The sequence below is a fragment of the Polyergus mexicanus genome, unplaced genomic scaffold (genome assembly GCF_030449975.1).
Source record: "Polyergus mexicanus isolate NDT 795.1 unplaced genomic scaffold, iyPolMexi1.0 SCAF_15, whole genome shotgun sequence".
Lineage (NCBI taxonomy): Eukaryota > Metazoa > Arthropoda > Insecta > Hymenoptera > Formicidae > Polyergus > Polyergus mexicanus.
Window position 1 is genome coordinate 5,816,935 of NW_027223335.1, and position 16,577 is coordinate 5,833,511.

The window sequence follows — 16,577 nt, forward strand, 5'->3', positions numbered from 1 at the left end:
ATATTATGACAATCTTTTTAAAAAGCTTTTGAAATATCGCTATATATATATATATATATATATATATATATATATATATATATTTCAGAATAATAAAATTAAATATTAGAAGAATATTTCTCAACTTAATTAAAAACTACAAGTTTTTTCTATATATTTTGTTCAAATTATTTGTTTATAACCAAGCATGACAAATATCATATTCTGTAATATTCTGAATCTCGAGAAACTGATCGCAAATGTCACTCTGTATAAAGAGTTATAGAAAATTGATTCAATAAATTTAATCTCTCTAATCACACACAACAAAATGATAATCACGACTTATCGAGTGCACGTTGAATGACTCTATCCAGCACTCTTCTTCTTTCGGGGACAAAGTCATATCAAATAAAATTTCAGTTTCAAATCGTTAGGAAACTTTATAAAATAATTTTGTTCAGAAGTATTTACTTAGAAAGATATCTTGTGGGATTAGCTCTCTCCATCTCTCTTTTCACACATTGTATTTTTCATTGAATAAATGAATTATTGCTACACGTAATTTCATAGTATTTAAATTTTTACAAAATGCTAATTTGATAGGACTATAATATCGATTTCAATTTAAAGATTTAAACAATACCATAGATTAAGATACTAAAATTTTGCATTACTGAAATATCAAGAGTTTTTTTCTATATCGCCTTCTTATTTTGATTCTTTCTTTTTGGATGTCTGCGCGCACAAAATTAGTCCAATTCTTGAAGAAACGTGCACTAGCATTTAAGCGTCTTCGTTATGTCGGCATATTTTATGATGTTGTTTGTGTAACTGCCGTGTTTACGATTTTATTGAACCTGCTCATGCCGATATTGCCTGGTACGAGAAACGCGTCTAGTATTCTCGTATAAAAAAAAAAAAAAAACTTTATTGGCGCAATGAATTCTTGCACTTTTGATAATACTTCTAAGCGCGCATGAACCTGAATATCTAAATGTATGAATAAAATCCGACGGTTGAGAATAAGTATGTTATCGCAAAGTCATTAATTATTCGAAAAGGGTATAATTAATATAAATGATTCATTATAAATAAATCAGATATAATTAGATACACCAATTCTACAATCTTGAAAAAAAAAAGAGATAACAAATCTAAATAAAGAATTTTATATTTTGGTACTCTAAGTTTATAATTTAAAAATTAAGCTTACTCTATTCAAATAATTGATAATTCTGATTGATAAATAAAGAAAAAGTTCATTGTTGATATTACCTATGGTATTATTATCTATATGAATATTGAAGAGCAAAATTAATATTATACTGCACTCACTTTTTCATATGCTTTATACTTTAACTTTATGCATTATTTTATAATTTTATCCCTTCTTTCACTTGATTTCTCTGACCATTTATTAGAAGCATGGCTAAAGTTTCGGTTAAGTAAGTATTTGAAGTTTTATACCATTCATTCGAATATTATGCTAAAGTTTTCAGATTATACTAACTCTAAGTATCTAAAATTGATGTTGATAGCTTAAAAAATATCTCCTTTTATAAAAGTTTTAATCTTTTGCTTTCAAAATATTTTTATCGTGACATTAAAAGCTATTACACTATTTTATATCGGAAGTTCACACTTCGAGTTTAATGTTTTCAAATAAAATTAAGAAGCATAATGATAAGGCACAAATCATTCTAGCTCTTTGAGCCCAACGAACTTTGTCTTTGAAGGGAAGCCGCCTGACATATCGGTTGATATTCTTATCGTTAGTTATTTGGGGAATATGAACTGGGAAGAGATAATAATGTGTATAAGAAATTAATACTCGTGATATATAAAAGCCATGTAACGTAAACATCTCGCTCCCTGCGAGTATATATTTTAAGTTATGTATTTTATGCTATATGATTAATCTTGCGTTATAATATCATTAGGATTTTTTATTGTCAAATGCAATATATGTCGAGTAGTTTGTAAGAAAATTATTATAAATATTGATTTATAAACCAAATTTTATGTATTAAAAATAATGTTAAAAATTATACATATATCATTATTATAATTTTTTTCATAAAATTATTTCTAATACATAAAATATTCAATATTTAATATTATTTTTTTTCGTTTGACAATAAAGAATCCAAATGACGTGTAATGCAAGATTAATTTTATTGGTATATGTATAAAAGATGAGAAGAAAACTGCAAATATAAATATAATTATGTTACACTATTTGAGAATTAAGAAGAAAATTAGCAATTTAACGTGAAAAAAATAAAATCGTATAAGACAACACTCGAATATGATGAGTTAATAAATGCGACCAGACTGAAAGTATCCAACACGATTTCGCAGAAAATACCCTCAATCATTCCATTATTTGTTGGACGCGTGAAATTCTGCTCGTTTTCTCGTCGTCGGCATGAACCGTGAGACAGTCAATGGCGGCACGGAAGGTTAAAGGAAAATGCAGACCTCGGTTCGACAATAGGCCACCTACGGTCCCTTACGCCCCCGCTCGCTTTTTCTCTCCCTCTTTTTCTGTCCCTTTTCGAATATGCTCCGGAATCTCGACCGGACCAGCTGCCCTAATACTGCGGAACTGACTGTAACACACCGGCAATTGTCATGGTCTCGTGAACTGTAAAGCGCACTAGGGAACACGCCACGAGCGATTCTGTCCAGGTTTATGTTGCATCCTCGACTGTTGACATTTGCCACCGGGCCCGGTGTTGTCCGGAATCGCCGGCACGAATCGTTTACATCGAGATAAAAACGGGATAAGATGGGTATATATATATAGATATATAGAGGGAAGACCGTGACAAGGATTTGGCTGTTCGGTTAATTAGGCAACAATAGAGATCGATCATGAGAGACACACGCCGAGGATTTATATTCAAGGTATCTTAGTGGAGATTTAATCTATTAGTCCATAAAATTATTTCGAAAGATAATAAGATAAAAAAACACAAAAAAGCATATTTTAAATTATCTCTATTATCAAGTTTTATTTCCTCTATGAATTATTAAATTATATTTATCTTTCATATCTGTTTCTATATTTTATATTAAATATATGATTGTATTACTTTTATCAAATTTCATATTTTATATATATTTTAATCTTTCTTTTCCTTAACAATAATTCTTCTTCTATCCTTATTATATTCCTCATCCGCCATCGGATTGTCTTCCAAACTAATTTGTCTGTGCTTGTTCGACCTTCGATTCAAATTAAATAGAATATAAAATTTGAATTCTTAAAAGACTCGAGTTTTCCTTAATTCATCGCGCGAGCTCTGATGGCCGTAGTTATCGAGACGTTATCAGTTATGCGAAACGGCGCTATAAATTCTGCACGACATTTCGAGACGCGTTTTCGGGCCGCCGCTGGATTAAAGCGTCATCGCGATATCGTGTCACGGAGTACAACTGCAATCCTGCGAACGATCCTTCGGAGAATAAACTCCCTAATATTTATGGACTTTTGGGATTAGCGGGGGCGAGGGAGCAAAGTAACCGTCGCGCACGAGAGCATCTCTTTTGTAAACTCGGTTACGAAACACCTCGGCGACGAGAACGAGAGGCGACCCTCTCCCTTTTCGCGATGTAGATCGCGATCTACCTTGTTTATGCGATAGTCTCGCATAAGGGGTGCTCTTTTGTCCGCGGTTGATTCTCGCCGGGAGATATTGTATATATATTGTCGAATGAATTTCGGGGATGACGGCGATATATTTTGCACCCGGCTGCGGTTTTGCATGAACTTTACAAGCTCTTCCTGTCACGCACAATTTCGAAGAGTTCGAAAGTTTTTCGAAATTGTCTACTCATCGATGCGATTTAACTTTGTTCGATTTAATGTTACAAATACAAAAATTATACGTACAGTTACGCGACATTTTTATAATGTGTACTCCGAAACAAGTATAAACAAAAAAAATATTAATTTTTAATGTTCAAATAAAACTGTTTGTTACAATTTGAACTGTCATATATTTTATATGACACGATGCCATATTTTATATAATATTTTGTCTATTTTATTGTATTCTTATATTTAATTATGTATGCGCTTCGATTCTTTAATTACGTTCATTATATTTCGATTGTTTAATTATTGCTTTTTCTATTTTGTTAAAATAACAAAGATAACTTTAGTTAGTTCATTCAAAAGGTTAGATAAGTAAAGATGAGAAAAGTGAAGGTGAAGCGTAGTACACGTCAGCGGAAACTTGCCGATGTTTTCCGCAGTTTTCGAGACAGGCGCGCGTTTAAATGCGAGAGTTTGTGGACCTCTCCCTTGGATTATTTTCCTTCGTCGTGGATAATTTCCCGTCTGCCACTTGCAACTCGCGCGGTAATTTATTGTAAACGCGAAGGCGGACGCGCCGGTTTAAACGATTTTCCTGATACAGCAAACGGACGGACGGACGAACAGACGCGAAAACGTGTTCCGTCGTGGCGTTAACGATTCATTACGAAAGTGTAAATTAGCGAAAATCGTATCTCGTCCGTGTATTGCTCATCGCCGGAAGGATGCGATCATCGTTAAGGAAACATTAATTTTTTAATATTGATACACAACTAAAATGATTCATCTAAAACTGTTTGCACAATTTTTCGAGCCAACTTTTTCTGAACAATATGTGTACGTGGTGTGTGTAATATGAATACTTCTTATTAATTGTAAACAAGTATCACACACGTACAATTAAAATGGAAATTATGCATTATTCTGATTATTAATAAGATAAAATCTTATCTTCATGAACAAATTTCGGATTTTCTCATTTCAATAGAATTCTAATCTGACAGAGGAAATATTGATCAAATATTAGAAAACTGGGACAAGAATGCTATTTACAATTAAATTTTTTCGGCAAGGAAAGATTTCAACTTAACCGCAATTTACCATATAATTGACAAATGTTAATTTTAGAATATTTTATATCATGATATAATCATATTAGTTATTTTAAATTAGATTTGTCTATTTATTGTTAATAAAACAAGGATAAATTTGTGCATCATAAATAATAAGTTATCCTTTTAATCTCTTTATTATAGACAATTTCGATATTTCAAGAAGCAATTAATAATGAATTAATAACTTGAACATGAAGTAAGATTGTAGAACAAAATAAACTTGTAAATGTATAACTCATTTTGTTAAGAGCAAAATGTATCGTATATGAGAGGTAAATATTTTTATAATGGAAACAATATACTTCATTTCGCATTCGTATCATCGTCGAAATAGTATACAGTTACGTTGTTTTGATTTTATAATCAATAATATTGAAAAAAATATCTATAAATAATAGTTATATAAAAAAATAGAATGTGAATTTCTATTCAATATTTTACGAAAGAACATTCTGTATATGTGTCATAAATTGATCTGGAATTCATTATAATTTGATAGCGTTATTATGAGAAGCATTCCATGTAATTCTTTGTAAAGTTTCAGTATGTAGATATTGTTAAATTCATTATGTTAGCCAATCAATTTTACCTCTTCAAATAATTTTTATAGATAATAAATATAATAGATAATAGATAATAAATATTATACGAAAATGATACGAAAAAGGAATATTTAAGAATCGAAAATATTTTACATATGATAATAAAAAAAGCAACGTAGAAAATTTTAAAAATTCAAAATGATAAATGGTAAATATCAAAAACATTTTTCATATTATATATTCGAATTGCGCTATCTCTCTCGAATAAGCAATTGAATCATATTGTATCAAGATATTATTATTCATTTTCTTTTTAACTGTTTTGTACATGTACACAATTTTATTATTTTATATATTTTTGATGGCATTATTTTTATTATCAATTATTAATTAAATATATTATATATAATCTTTATTATTTATATCGTATCATTTTTCCTATTTTAATTTATAATTAATAATGGTACTTACTCGGTGACGTAGTACTGAAGGAATGAAAGAATGGAGCACAAGTTGTATATGTTTAGAGGCTACGTGTGTATATGTTGTCCTTGTAACACGGCGCGACCTGGTAATCGCTGATAAACAAACAACAAATATAAATTCTAAAACATTTATTTTCTTATACATAGCAGTATCCGGGATTAAATAACAAGAATTTACTTACATCGTTTCAAGATTAAGTCGAATGAAAATGAATTCACTGAGCGAAAGCGTCCGTTTGACACGAATTGAATGCGAAGTCACGATTCCGCGTTGTAAGCGTTGTAAATCGTGCACGTGATATCGGAATATCTCGAACGCGAACCGCAACTAATACTCTTTCGGGGCGATAACTACAAATTCGTCGAAAACCTTGCGGCATTGTGCAATTTCGAACTTTATCGCAATTTCCAAATAGCTATTTCATAAGTTTCAATAATCGTTAATGTTAAAAGCGCCGAAGGACGCCATCTTAGAGTGTGTTAGTTAGAGTTTTCGATGTTCACAAATGATATCTCGTCTTTAATATAAAGACAGATCTTTCTCGAAGATCTTTTTCGAAGATCCGTTCTCGAACGAATTCGAAGGAAAAGAAGGAAGTGGAAATGCGAGAAAGCAAGATCTCACGATATCGCGCGATATGTGCTATATTCTTGTTCCGAGAATCCGTCTTCCGTTCGCGTGTCAGGACGTGTAAAGCTAGCGCCAGACTGTGCGCGTATTCGCAATTCGTGATTCGTGAACGGTATACAGAGATCTGATTGGTTGAATTTGACGAATCTTCCATCCACACTATTCGCGAATACGCCGCGCATAGTCTGACGCTAGCTTCAAGTGTTAACCGATAAATTTTCCGCCTCGCCAGATTATCGACGCGACTCGGATTGTTAGATCGAACGAATCATATAACGCGTATCGTTGCGAAGACTCCCTATGAGCTTGGTCGCGCGGAAATAACACGATCGCAAACGGTGAAACTGACTTTCAAGTCGGTCGCGACAAAAATTCCACGAAACGCGTTTATACGAACCGTACAGTTAGAAAGAGACGCGCGCCCGACGCCGACGAGAGAGAGTATCTTCAGCAACTTGAAGGTAGGCAGAGGAGGGGGATTCGGCGCGACTGGTAGGATACGCAGGACGAGGTGAGCCGAGAGCGACCGATAGCGCGGTAGTGGGGGAAGTCGCCGCCGTCGCCGCCGCCGCCGTTGCTCGGCTGGCATGGTGGGGGGGAGACGCTCACTTGTTCCCTGCGCTCACTCAGTTCCTCCGTCGCTGTTGTAGGGAGTGTGTCGTTGTTTTATAGGGAACGTATCGTCGCGCGTTGCCGTTCCCTTCGTAATCGCGTCGCGACGGGTATTACGCTCGCGCTTCTAAGACGCTTAATTACGCTCTTGGACGACGTTCACGCTATCGTCGCCGTTCATTTCGCCGCGATATTCCGTTATGGAGACTCGCAACTTTCGTGCGATACGGTGAAGCGCCACGGGCGCTATCGCGCGATCGACTTCAGTGTATACGAATACGCAGTGAAACGAGCGTCTTTCCGGTGCGCCGTGAAGTTCTCAATTGCACGATATCGCGAAGTGGTGCGTAACTTGATCATCCCGGTATCTGTTTCGTTCCTGGAATCCGTTGAAGGAAATATTTCGAGACGAAGGACCGATAGAGGAGAACTAACGGAATACGCAGCCGGAGATCGCAGCCGTCGGCAGATCGTTCCTCGGCTAAGATCGTTCAACCAATATCTGTGTTAGCATCGCTCGACGAGTTTCCGAATTCCTGGAAATCCCGAGGGGATATAAGGAGGCCCGCGCGGATCTCGACAGTGTGTTTCGTGTGACAGTGACAGTTTGGTTTTGTTTCGGTTTCTCATTTTTGTGCGATGTGCTACCGTCCCACCGTTCTCCGTTTCTTCTATCTCGTAAGTACCACAAATCAATAGCTTTCGATTCTCGATCGGCTGTACTTCCGCGATCGCTTCTCCCATTTTTGTTCGGTAACGACAGTTGCGGTTCGATTTCGGAGATGCGCGGATACGCGTATCAAAGTAAACCACCGCATCGACCGATATTGATCGAAATTGAAACGAGCTTCAATTTGAAGCGACGGAACGGAATGCGGCCATTTCAAGTATCGAACGTACGAAATTTTTGTATTCCGTGAACCTGTGATGAAAGTGAAAAATGCGAAAGCGCTGTTCGACGTTGGAGCGCATTGATTGGAAATTAATTTGTCGACGTGACGTCGCGTCCGTTTTGGAAAAACCATACGAATCTTGAACGTCGCTTGATCGCCGAAGTACAACCGTCGATTTTTCGTGTTTTGATGAAAAATTCAAGCGAAAAATCTTTCGACGATGCCATTTCGTAATGATGCGATTTTTAGGAAAAGATGCATCGGCAGGAGAATGTTATTGATGGAAAATGGAGGAATTGTTTTTTTATTACAATAGATCGTGCAAATATTACCGTGGCTTTCGCGACTTTTTTCGTTGATGTATGAAATCTTGTATTATAAGTGAAACGCACGCGGATATAATACGAAAATTATTGTTATTTACATACATTTGTGATGCAAATTTTATAACCTGAAAATTGTTGCGTAACGATCGTGTGTGTTCAATTTAATTCCGTAATCAATAATGAAAATAAATACGAAGAATTATAAACAAATTTCATGCATCATGTCCGAGGACCAAACTGTTTCGTTTCAATCGTAGATGTATGTTTGTAATGTGTGTTTTTACCTCGCTTTTTTCCGCGAAAATAGTATTTCGTATTCGAACTGTATTCACAGTTAACGAAAGTTATATTTTTCTTTTTTAAGCAAAATTTATAAGTGAGCGCTAAAATAATAAGAAACGTGAAAACGTTTAGCAAGCATCATATTTTTAAATACGTTTTTATTTATTTTTAAATATGTGATATGTTTAGATAAAATCGATATAATTAATAACAAACTCATAAAGAGCACAATATTTTTAAACAAACTTTTTAATATCTTAAGTTCTTTAATTGATGATGTGGGCGTTATAATATCTAAAGGATATCAAAAATGGAATTTTAATGCTATAAAAATACAATTCGTGTAAATAGGTATAGTTTAAAGGTAGATGTAACAAATGTTAAACACGCAAATTTCATAATATAAGTTTGAATATGCTGCAACAAACGATGAAAATCAAATCTGGAAAATGCTAATTACGTAAATTTAATTTCGTTTCATTTAAAAATGCGATTGTTAGCTGTTTTACTTTTGTATTGCATAAGCAAAATTTACGCGAATAATAAGCGTTAAAGCATATGAAATATTATGATATTAAAAGTGTAACGCAAGAGTATACGACATATATACGATATTTTTATAGTAATCTGATATGTTTGTGTTCGTTTTATTTAATAGGAAATGAAAAAGATGTGTAAGAAAGAGGAAGGGAGCTCGAAATGTAATAATACAATCCTCGATTTTCCATTAGTGATTTTTTCACTAATTTACAATGCAAAATCGGAATCAATTCTAATCCGAGTTACTGTGTTACTACGAGTTGCTAGGTTTACTTTTCACGCGTGAATAAATCCGTACTTCGTTTTCGCAACTTTTGCAACGAGAAGAAAATCTCGGTAGCGGCGTGGAAATGCGCCCTTTGATTTTCAATCAGCAGCTTCTCGCATTGAAATTTGATTTATTACCAATGAAAATAGAAGGAAAATGTCATTTCGAGGAAAAACGATGTAGTCGCGCGCACGCGTTCCATTCTTAATAGTTGATTTTACTCACTCGGATCTCGTTTTACAATATCGTGATTTATTGAAATATTCTTTTGATGACAGTTTTTAATTAAGAACTCCTGTCATTAATTATGATACGTGCAATTAGAAAAAAAGTGCACATCATTCGCGAGATGCATAGTTAACAACAAAGTACGTGTCACTGCGGTTTCTTAATAATAGACTACATCGTTAAAAATAAAATTCTATGTCATTGTTTCCAAGATTTACCAAAGTACATTCCCAAAAGTACAAAATTTAAATGCAATTATTATCAAAACATGATTACAATCCATATCATGAATATAGAAGTTGCTTTATTCACGCTTATGCCTCAAATACGTGCTTCAATGCACATTTAATATTTACCGTATCAAAATATAATTCTTGTGGAAACGTAATTCGATTTTGCAAAATATCTAAATATACTTTATATCATTTTCCTATATTATCCTCAGTTACATGCTAGAAGAGACGTATGATCTTCTCGTATCGGAAAATTTATTTTAAGTTTTCAAAGATTTAGATTCCGCACAAATAATGAATGAAACTTGCGCATTTGGAGATTTTAATTTGTGTGGTGCCGAGCTGCTTCGAATTTCTAAGGATAATTCGTGAGACGATGCAAGCGACGCGATGTCGTGTCATTAAGCCAAAGATTACCGGGAGCGACGGAAGGCTCGCTTTGACGTATCCCGCGGGAAGACCTCCTGTTTGGTCTCGTTTTACAAGTCAATGCTCAAAGCGCGCGTGCACGTTGCCCTGAGAATACAAACTAGTCTGTTTACACGAAAGTCCGCGGCCATCAGCCAGCACGATCGTAAATAATTTCTCGTTTACATTTTGATAACATGATATCGAAAAAAGCATTGATCGCGAAAAGATGGCAGTTAAATAATTGAAAAAAAAAAAAATTTTTTTTTAAATTAAATATGTATTTGAAATGCGTGAAATTTAATATAGAATTCTTTATAAAATGCAAGCGTAAGTAACCTAACCCGATATCTTAATAATTTTGTCCATTTTTTGGGGGGGTATTTATTTTATCCCTAATATATTTTTTATGATATAGTGATATTATTAATTTTGTCTTTCATGTAAAAATTTTTATGAATCAAGATTCTTCTTTAATAATAAAATTTTTATAGCGCATGAGGTATATACATGTTGATTAAAATTGAAATATAATATCTTCTGCTTGAAAATAAAAATGAAAAAACGAACAGGATGTATTTGTCATCGCAAAGTTTATATGTGTGACTCTAATGTTGATTCTGTTCCATGATCGTATCAGGAAGAACATTTATTTTTTTCCTTGTCCACGTTTGAAAAAATTCAGATCTTTCATTTTTAAATGTAAAGAGAGAAGGGCAAATACATGCACAAATTTAAAACTGATTAAAATTATAAACATATATAGATTTAATTCCGTAATGATAGAGGAGAAATGAAATCTGGTGTTGCGGAAATCCATGTTCGGTGTGATATAATTCGGTCGTGTATACGCGGGATAGATCAACGTTAAACTTGGTGGCGAAACTTAAAGGAACATCGCGGCATCGCGCGGGATAAGTTACCGCCGTCACGTAGCGGAACTTTAGAACAAAGTTCTTTGAAATTTAAGTGCCGGTCGCGTGATCGAGAAGCCGGTTCGAGGGGAGCGCGCTCGATGATTCATTTATATCAATATTGGGTGGGCGCGGAGCGATTAGAGCTCGTCCCGTTGCGTTGTCATCCGTCGGACACGCAATACACGCACTCATCACTTGCGTAACACTTTGCGGCTTGTCGACGTCATTCTGACGCCCGTCGTCTTGTAATCCTCAGCTAATTGTTGAAGACACAATGCAACAGATGAGAAGACATTTATTTTGACGTATCATGATTGCATCTTTTGCTAATACTTGTATCTCATTTAAAGGGATGTACTTTTATATGCTGAAAAATAATATAAAGTTAAAATGGAGAAAGAAAATTTTTTAAAAGAATACGGAAGGGAAGAAAAGATTTTAGCAGTGTTTTATAATTTATTTTGATAAAAATAAATATAGCAAAAAAAGTAATTATGTATGTAGTAATTATATAAAAGATAATTTTTTTCATTTCTCTGTTTCATTAAGAAATGAACTTTTATAACTATTGATATGGTTTATTTTATTATTTATATGTTGTATCTAGTGCAACTTGTAAACGCTGCAATAGGATGATTAAGAATTAAAGAAGATGGGACGGTTTTGATACCGATGAGGTCTGTGCGAAGCACAGAGTTTTTATAAATTAAAACATGCATTGTATGATTTTTTAAATAAATTCCTTGAAATAAATGTTTTTATTAAAAATATTTTATGAAATATTTGATGTAGTAAATTTTCGAAATACTCTTGTGTGTGTAATTTAACAAATATTAAATCAGCTCGATTATTTTTCGAAATTATATTCTAGAGTAAAGAGTTTGCTCATTCTAATTTATCAAAGTCGTTTATCATCTTAATTGAATTTTACTTGAGTATTCGGGAACGATTTTGTGATAGTTGACGAATGAAATACGTAAATGTCTCTCGTTTTTTTCATTGTCCCCTAACTAGTAGCCCTTTCTCGATATCATTAATTCCTAGAAAAGAGAAGGGAGAGAAAAGAATGCACATGCCATATGGTATACGTTTATATGATGTGTTAGAAAAAATGCAGAATCATTCTCGCTAGCTTTGTCACTGATGATTGACCGAATAGGGCGAGCAACGAGTGTACTTTGGGAAATATGCAATTAATTGATCTATAATAATAATGAAATGTAATATCATTCACAAAGTTTATTTAGGTTCGCAAATATTAGACAGTAAATTTTATAAATAAAATTTGTTAAAATAGGGGATTGAAATTTATATATTTTTAATAATACGTTATCCTTCTACAACGTATTTTATACAATAAATTATATTTTTGAATTAACTATAGGTTTATTTAAATATTATAATACAAGTAATTATTAGGAATAATATGGCATTTAACGTTTGTATCGAATGTATTAAATAATATATTTGGATATAAGAGTAAGACGAGGATTACACGAATGTGCTACACGAAGGTGTATCGATAAACCGCGACTCGTATTCACTCTTTGACAAATATTGCAAGCGTTTTCATTTTTCTATTGCTTCACGAGAATATTAGTTAAGAATTTTCGGAGAACTTTTAATCTTTTTTTTTTTTTTATAACTTCTAGTTTCTAAAAAGAAATATTTTAACGATCGGCTTTCGAGAACTCAATACGTGCAGAAATTTAATCAAGAGTATATCTACAAAATACACGGATAAAACTATGTGTGAAAATATAACTACAATATATTAAATACATTGGAATAATGCTCGATGAAAATTTATCATCAAAGAATTTTTAAAGCCGATTATTTAGAAACGTTATTAATGCGATATATTGATAAATGTTTTTCATCCACATCTGCTTTTAACGGCTTTTAATTAAAAAATAGAATGTCTTGCCGCGGATAGTGATTTCCAAGATCAAAATTTATTATACCGAATTTTTTTATCTATATATATTTTAGCAATTTATTTTACTAATCGATAACACGATTACACGGTTGTTTACAAAAGCACGAATTAACTATTTAGTTTAAAACTGGTTTCGATAAACTACATATTTTTTTAAAAAAGTGAATTTTATAGTGATCTAGGAAAAAAGATAATGTCTTGTAGTTCTTTTATACGGGGAGAAAAAAAAACAATAACTTTTGTTCGCGCGAACAAAGCTGCGACGCATAGCTCAAGTTTTTGACAGAGTTTTCGAATATTTCACGAAAATTTTTCTGACGCGAAACACTATTCTATATCGTCATTTTCCGCTTTTTTTCGAACATTGGTACAGCTTTCTAATTAATGTCAGTCGACGAGATACACATGATAAATAATATGCCGGCGAAATACGGGTCGTCGCTAATGAATCATAATAAATATTTTCGTATAAAGGAAAGAATAGTTTGGCATACAATGTGGTGACTCCTAATTAATATTTCATTCGAAACAATACATCATGCCTGAGTCCCTGGGTGCTAAAAAAAAGAAAGAAAGAAACGTAGAAACATCTCAACAGCTTTAATTGAAACGTCGAAAAGGCATGAATGGTATATTTAAAAGAACAGAATAAAATGTAAAAAAATACACATATATATATATATATACAAGTTTAAAAGCAAAAATGTTTTATACAATATTAATTTGCTCATTGTAATTCCGTAGCCTACACATAGCATATACATAATAATGTATATACTATATGTTCTCTTTTATGTTTTCCATCCGAAATCGATTTTTCCAAGATTTTTGTTCGTAGTCTTATTGAGAATGTCAAGTTGCGAATTTTACTTTATTGCTTCATTTATCCGCGGATCCATTGCAGACTCCGGTTTTTGCACTTTCGCGCGGAATCCTTATGAAACATGCAAAGGACACTTCGATGAAAAAGTTGAGAAACGGGTGCAGGTGGCGAAGATATACGGGGAAACGGGAAATACTAGGACTTAGGTTCAGCTGATCGTATTTCTACGTCGCCTTCGACATATTTACTTCATTGCCCGAGAAACGGATAGCGTTTTAATATCTTTCTGACACACGAGAATCCTTCGATCGATAAATCGATGATAGAAAGAAATGGGAAGAATATAGAGATATAGAGATGTAAAGGACTAATTGGGGGGGAAAAAAAAAAGATATGATCCGCTTTTATCATTAAAGAAATTTGTGGTGATTATAATTTAGAATTTAGATAACTGGAAAATATATTTTTGATCAGAGTTTACAAATTAAAAAACGAGAGTAATACAAACTAAAAAAATTTTAACGTTGTTTTTATAGATTGGAGTATTTATTTAAAATTGCGAGAATCAACACCATAATGTAGATCATTAATATGATTTAAAATTACAACTATTTAAATATATATGTAATTTTGAGATTTAATTTAGGTTTAGAATATTATATTTTATGTTCTTTTTATTCTTTACTTTCACATATACTATATGATATTAGAATAGAAGTGGCCCGTGTTTTGCAAGAAACACATTTTTTAAAATATTTCGAGCTTCACACACGTTAAACGGGATTCGTGAATTTTTTTGTTGTTTGCATTAATATCGTAGAAATAAAAATTTTACGCTGCACATTGTAGAAACGGATATCGTAAACGGATAAACAAATAGATGAGAAATTTATCGCTAATGTAGCTGCGATATTACAGCTTCTCCAATTGGATTATCACAAATTTTGTCGTTTTCAATAATGAACGAACTTACTGTGCAACGGTTCTTTCCTTGCTCTCGAGATTAATGAGCGCAACGACGCTGCAACGGCTGTTTCTTGCGCGTCTTTTCTATTGTTCCGCAGATCAAGCAAGATTGAGCAGATCGTAATAAAAAGAGAAAAGAAAATCGCGCGGTGGCCGCCGATCGTGTCGGACAAGAGAGAGCTATGCCGATATTAGTAATGGTAGAAAAATTACCACGATTAAGGTCGAGAACACATCCAGCGACCGCCATTTTCTCACAACACCTGCGAATTACGCGTAATTGCCGCCCTTCTCCCTTCTTCTATTCCTTTCCTTCACTTCACATCTATCTGTTCATGGGAACATCGGAGCAGTTTATTGTCTAAGGCTGGATAAGAAGCGAAGGAAAAATTGATGTTGGCATAGTTATCGATATTTTAACTGATATATACCAGCTTCTGTGTGAATTTTTTATAGAAACAATATAATGAGCGAAAATTTACTATAGCAAATAATTTGTTTCTTGCGAAAATTCGGCAAATTTACTTCATTTATTTTGTCATCATATTTATTAATTAGCTATTAAAATTGATAGCTTTCTTATTTATCAAGGAATAAACCAATGATACATGAAGTAATACCGTAAATATTTTCGTAATCAAATTTGGAATATATTTAATTTATTTGTATAGTTTCTAAAAAATATAAGATGTCAAAAACAATATCGTTTAACAATACGAATATAATTAATTGGATTAAGATAAATAGATAAGGTGTATATTACATCGATGGTAATATAATAATCTGTGTAATGTGAATAATATTAATATTATATAAATCAATAGAGTATATATAATATTAATGTTCAATGTATCATTAAATCAATATTTTAAAACATATTTAAGCGACAATTCTAATATCATATCAAATCTTAAAATATTGTAACATATTCATAGAGTTATAGTACAAAATTGGAACAATAGTAGAAAAGAAAAACATTTAAACGTGTTCATGTGATTATATGCTTTATCTTATATTTGCCTCTCGCGGGAACCCTCGTCGTCACGTCGAATCGGAAATAAAGGCATATAGGAAAAGTCACGTGTCGAATCGCGGAAATTTCCGCTAAATTTCTCGATTTGGCAATAAAATCTCTCCGTTCTGCGAATTAATTCCCATGATCATACCGGAGCGAGGAATACTTTTCGCGCGATACGTCGCTCCGCGTTCGTATTATCACAGCCAATATCGACTTTCTTCCGTTGCGAATCGTGTAATTTGCAGCTTGGCATTATGAGACGATGGCTGGGTGATTTATGATGTTTTAGAAAAATATACTCGCCCCGCGAGGAAACCGTTGCGAACACATAATACATGTTGCGATAATAATGAAGAAAGAGAAAGACATGAAAAAAGAATTTTTTTGATGGAAAAAAGTGTTTATCTTCTTACCTTTCAATTCTATTAGATAGAATATTAAGATCGTAAAATATTACTCTTCAAAATCTGACTTAAAAAAGTATGAAATTTATGAAATCATTAGGATATAAATATTCTCTGTGTAATAGTTCTGATTACATAATTA

At 33.0% G+C, this 16,577-nt stretch overlaps 1 protein-coding gene and 1 long non-coding RNA gene across 8 annotated transcripts in view; one reads left to right on the forward strand and one right to left on the reverse strand.

Moving 5' to 3' along the window:
• The window catches only part of LOC138940023 (uncharacterized), a 180,605-nt gene extending 173,636 nt beyond the window's left edge, over nt 1-6,969 (reverse strand). The window contains exons 1-2 of the long non-coding RNA XR_011447930.1: nt 6,130-6,969; nt 5,934-6,040 (exon numbers count right to left, since the gene is read on the reverse strand). This is a non-coding gene — a long non-coding RNA (uncharacterized lncRNA). The remainder of the gene's footprint in view (nt 1-5,933; nt 6,041-6,129) is intronic.
• The window catches only part of LOC138940022 (latrophilin Cirl), a 517,985-nt gene that overhangs the window by 249,668 nt on the left and 251,740 nt on the right, over nt 1-16,577 (forward strand). For 4 of the 7 annotated variants that reach the window (XM_070308488.1, XM_070308484.1, XM_070308491.1 and 1 more), the window contains exon 1: nt 7,225-7,868. The exons of the other annotated variants lie outside the window; for them this stretch is intronic. The gene's annotated coding sequence lies outside the window, so the exon portion shown is untranslated. Of the gene's footprint in view, nt 1-7,224; nt 7,869-16,577 lie in introns of those variants that run through there. 7 annotated transcript variants of the gene reach the window in all.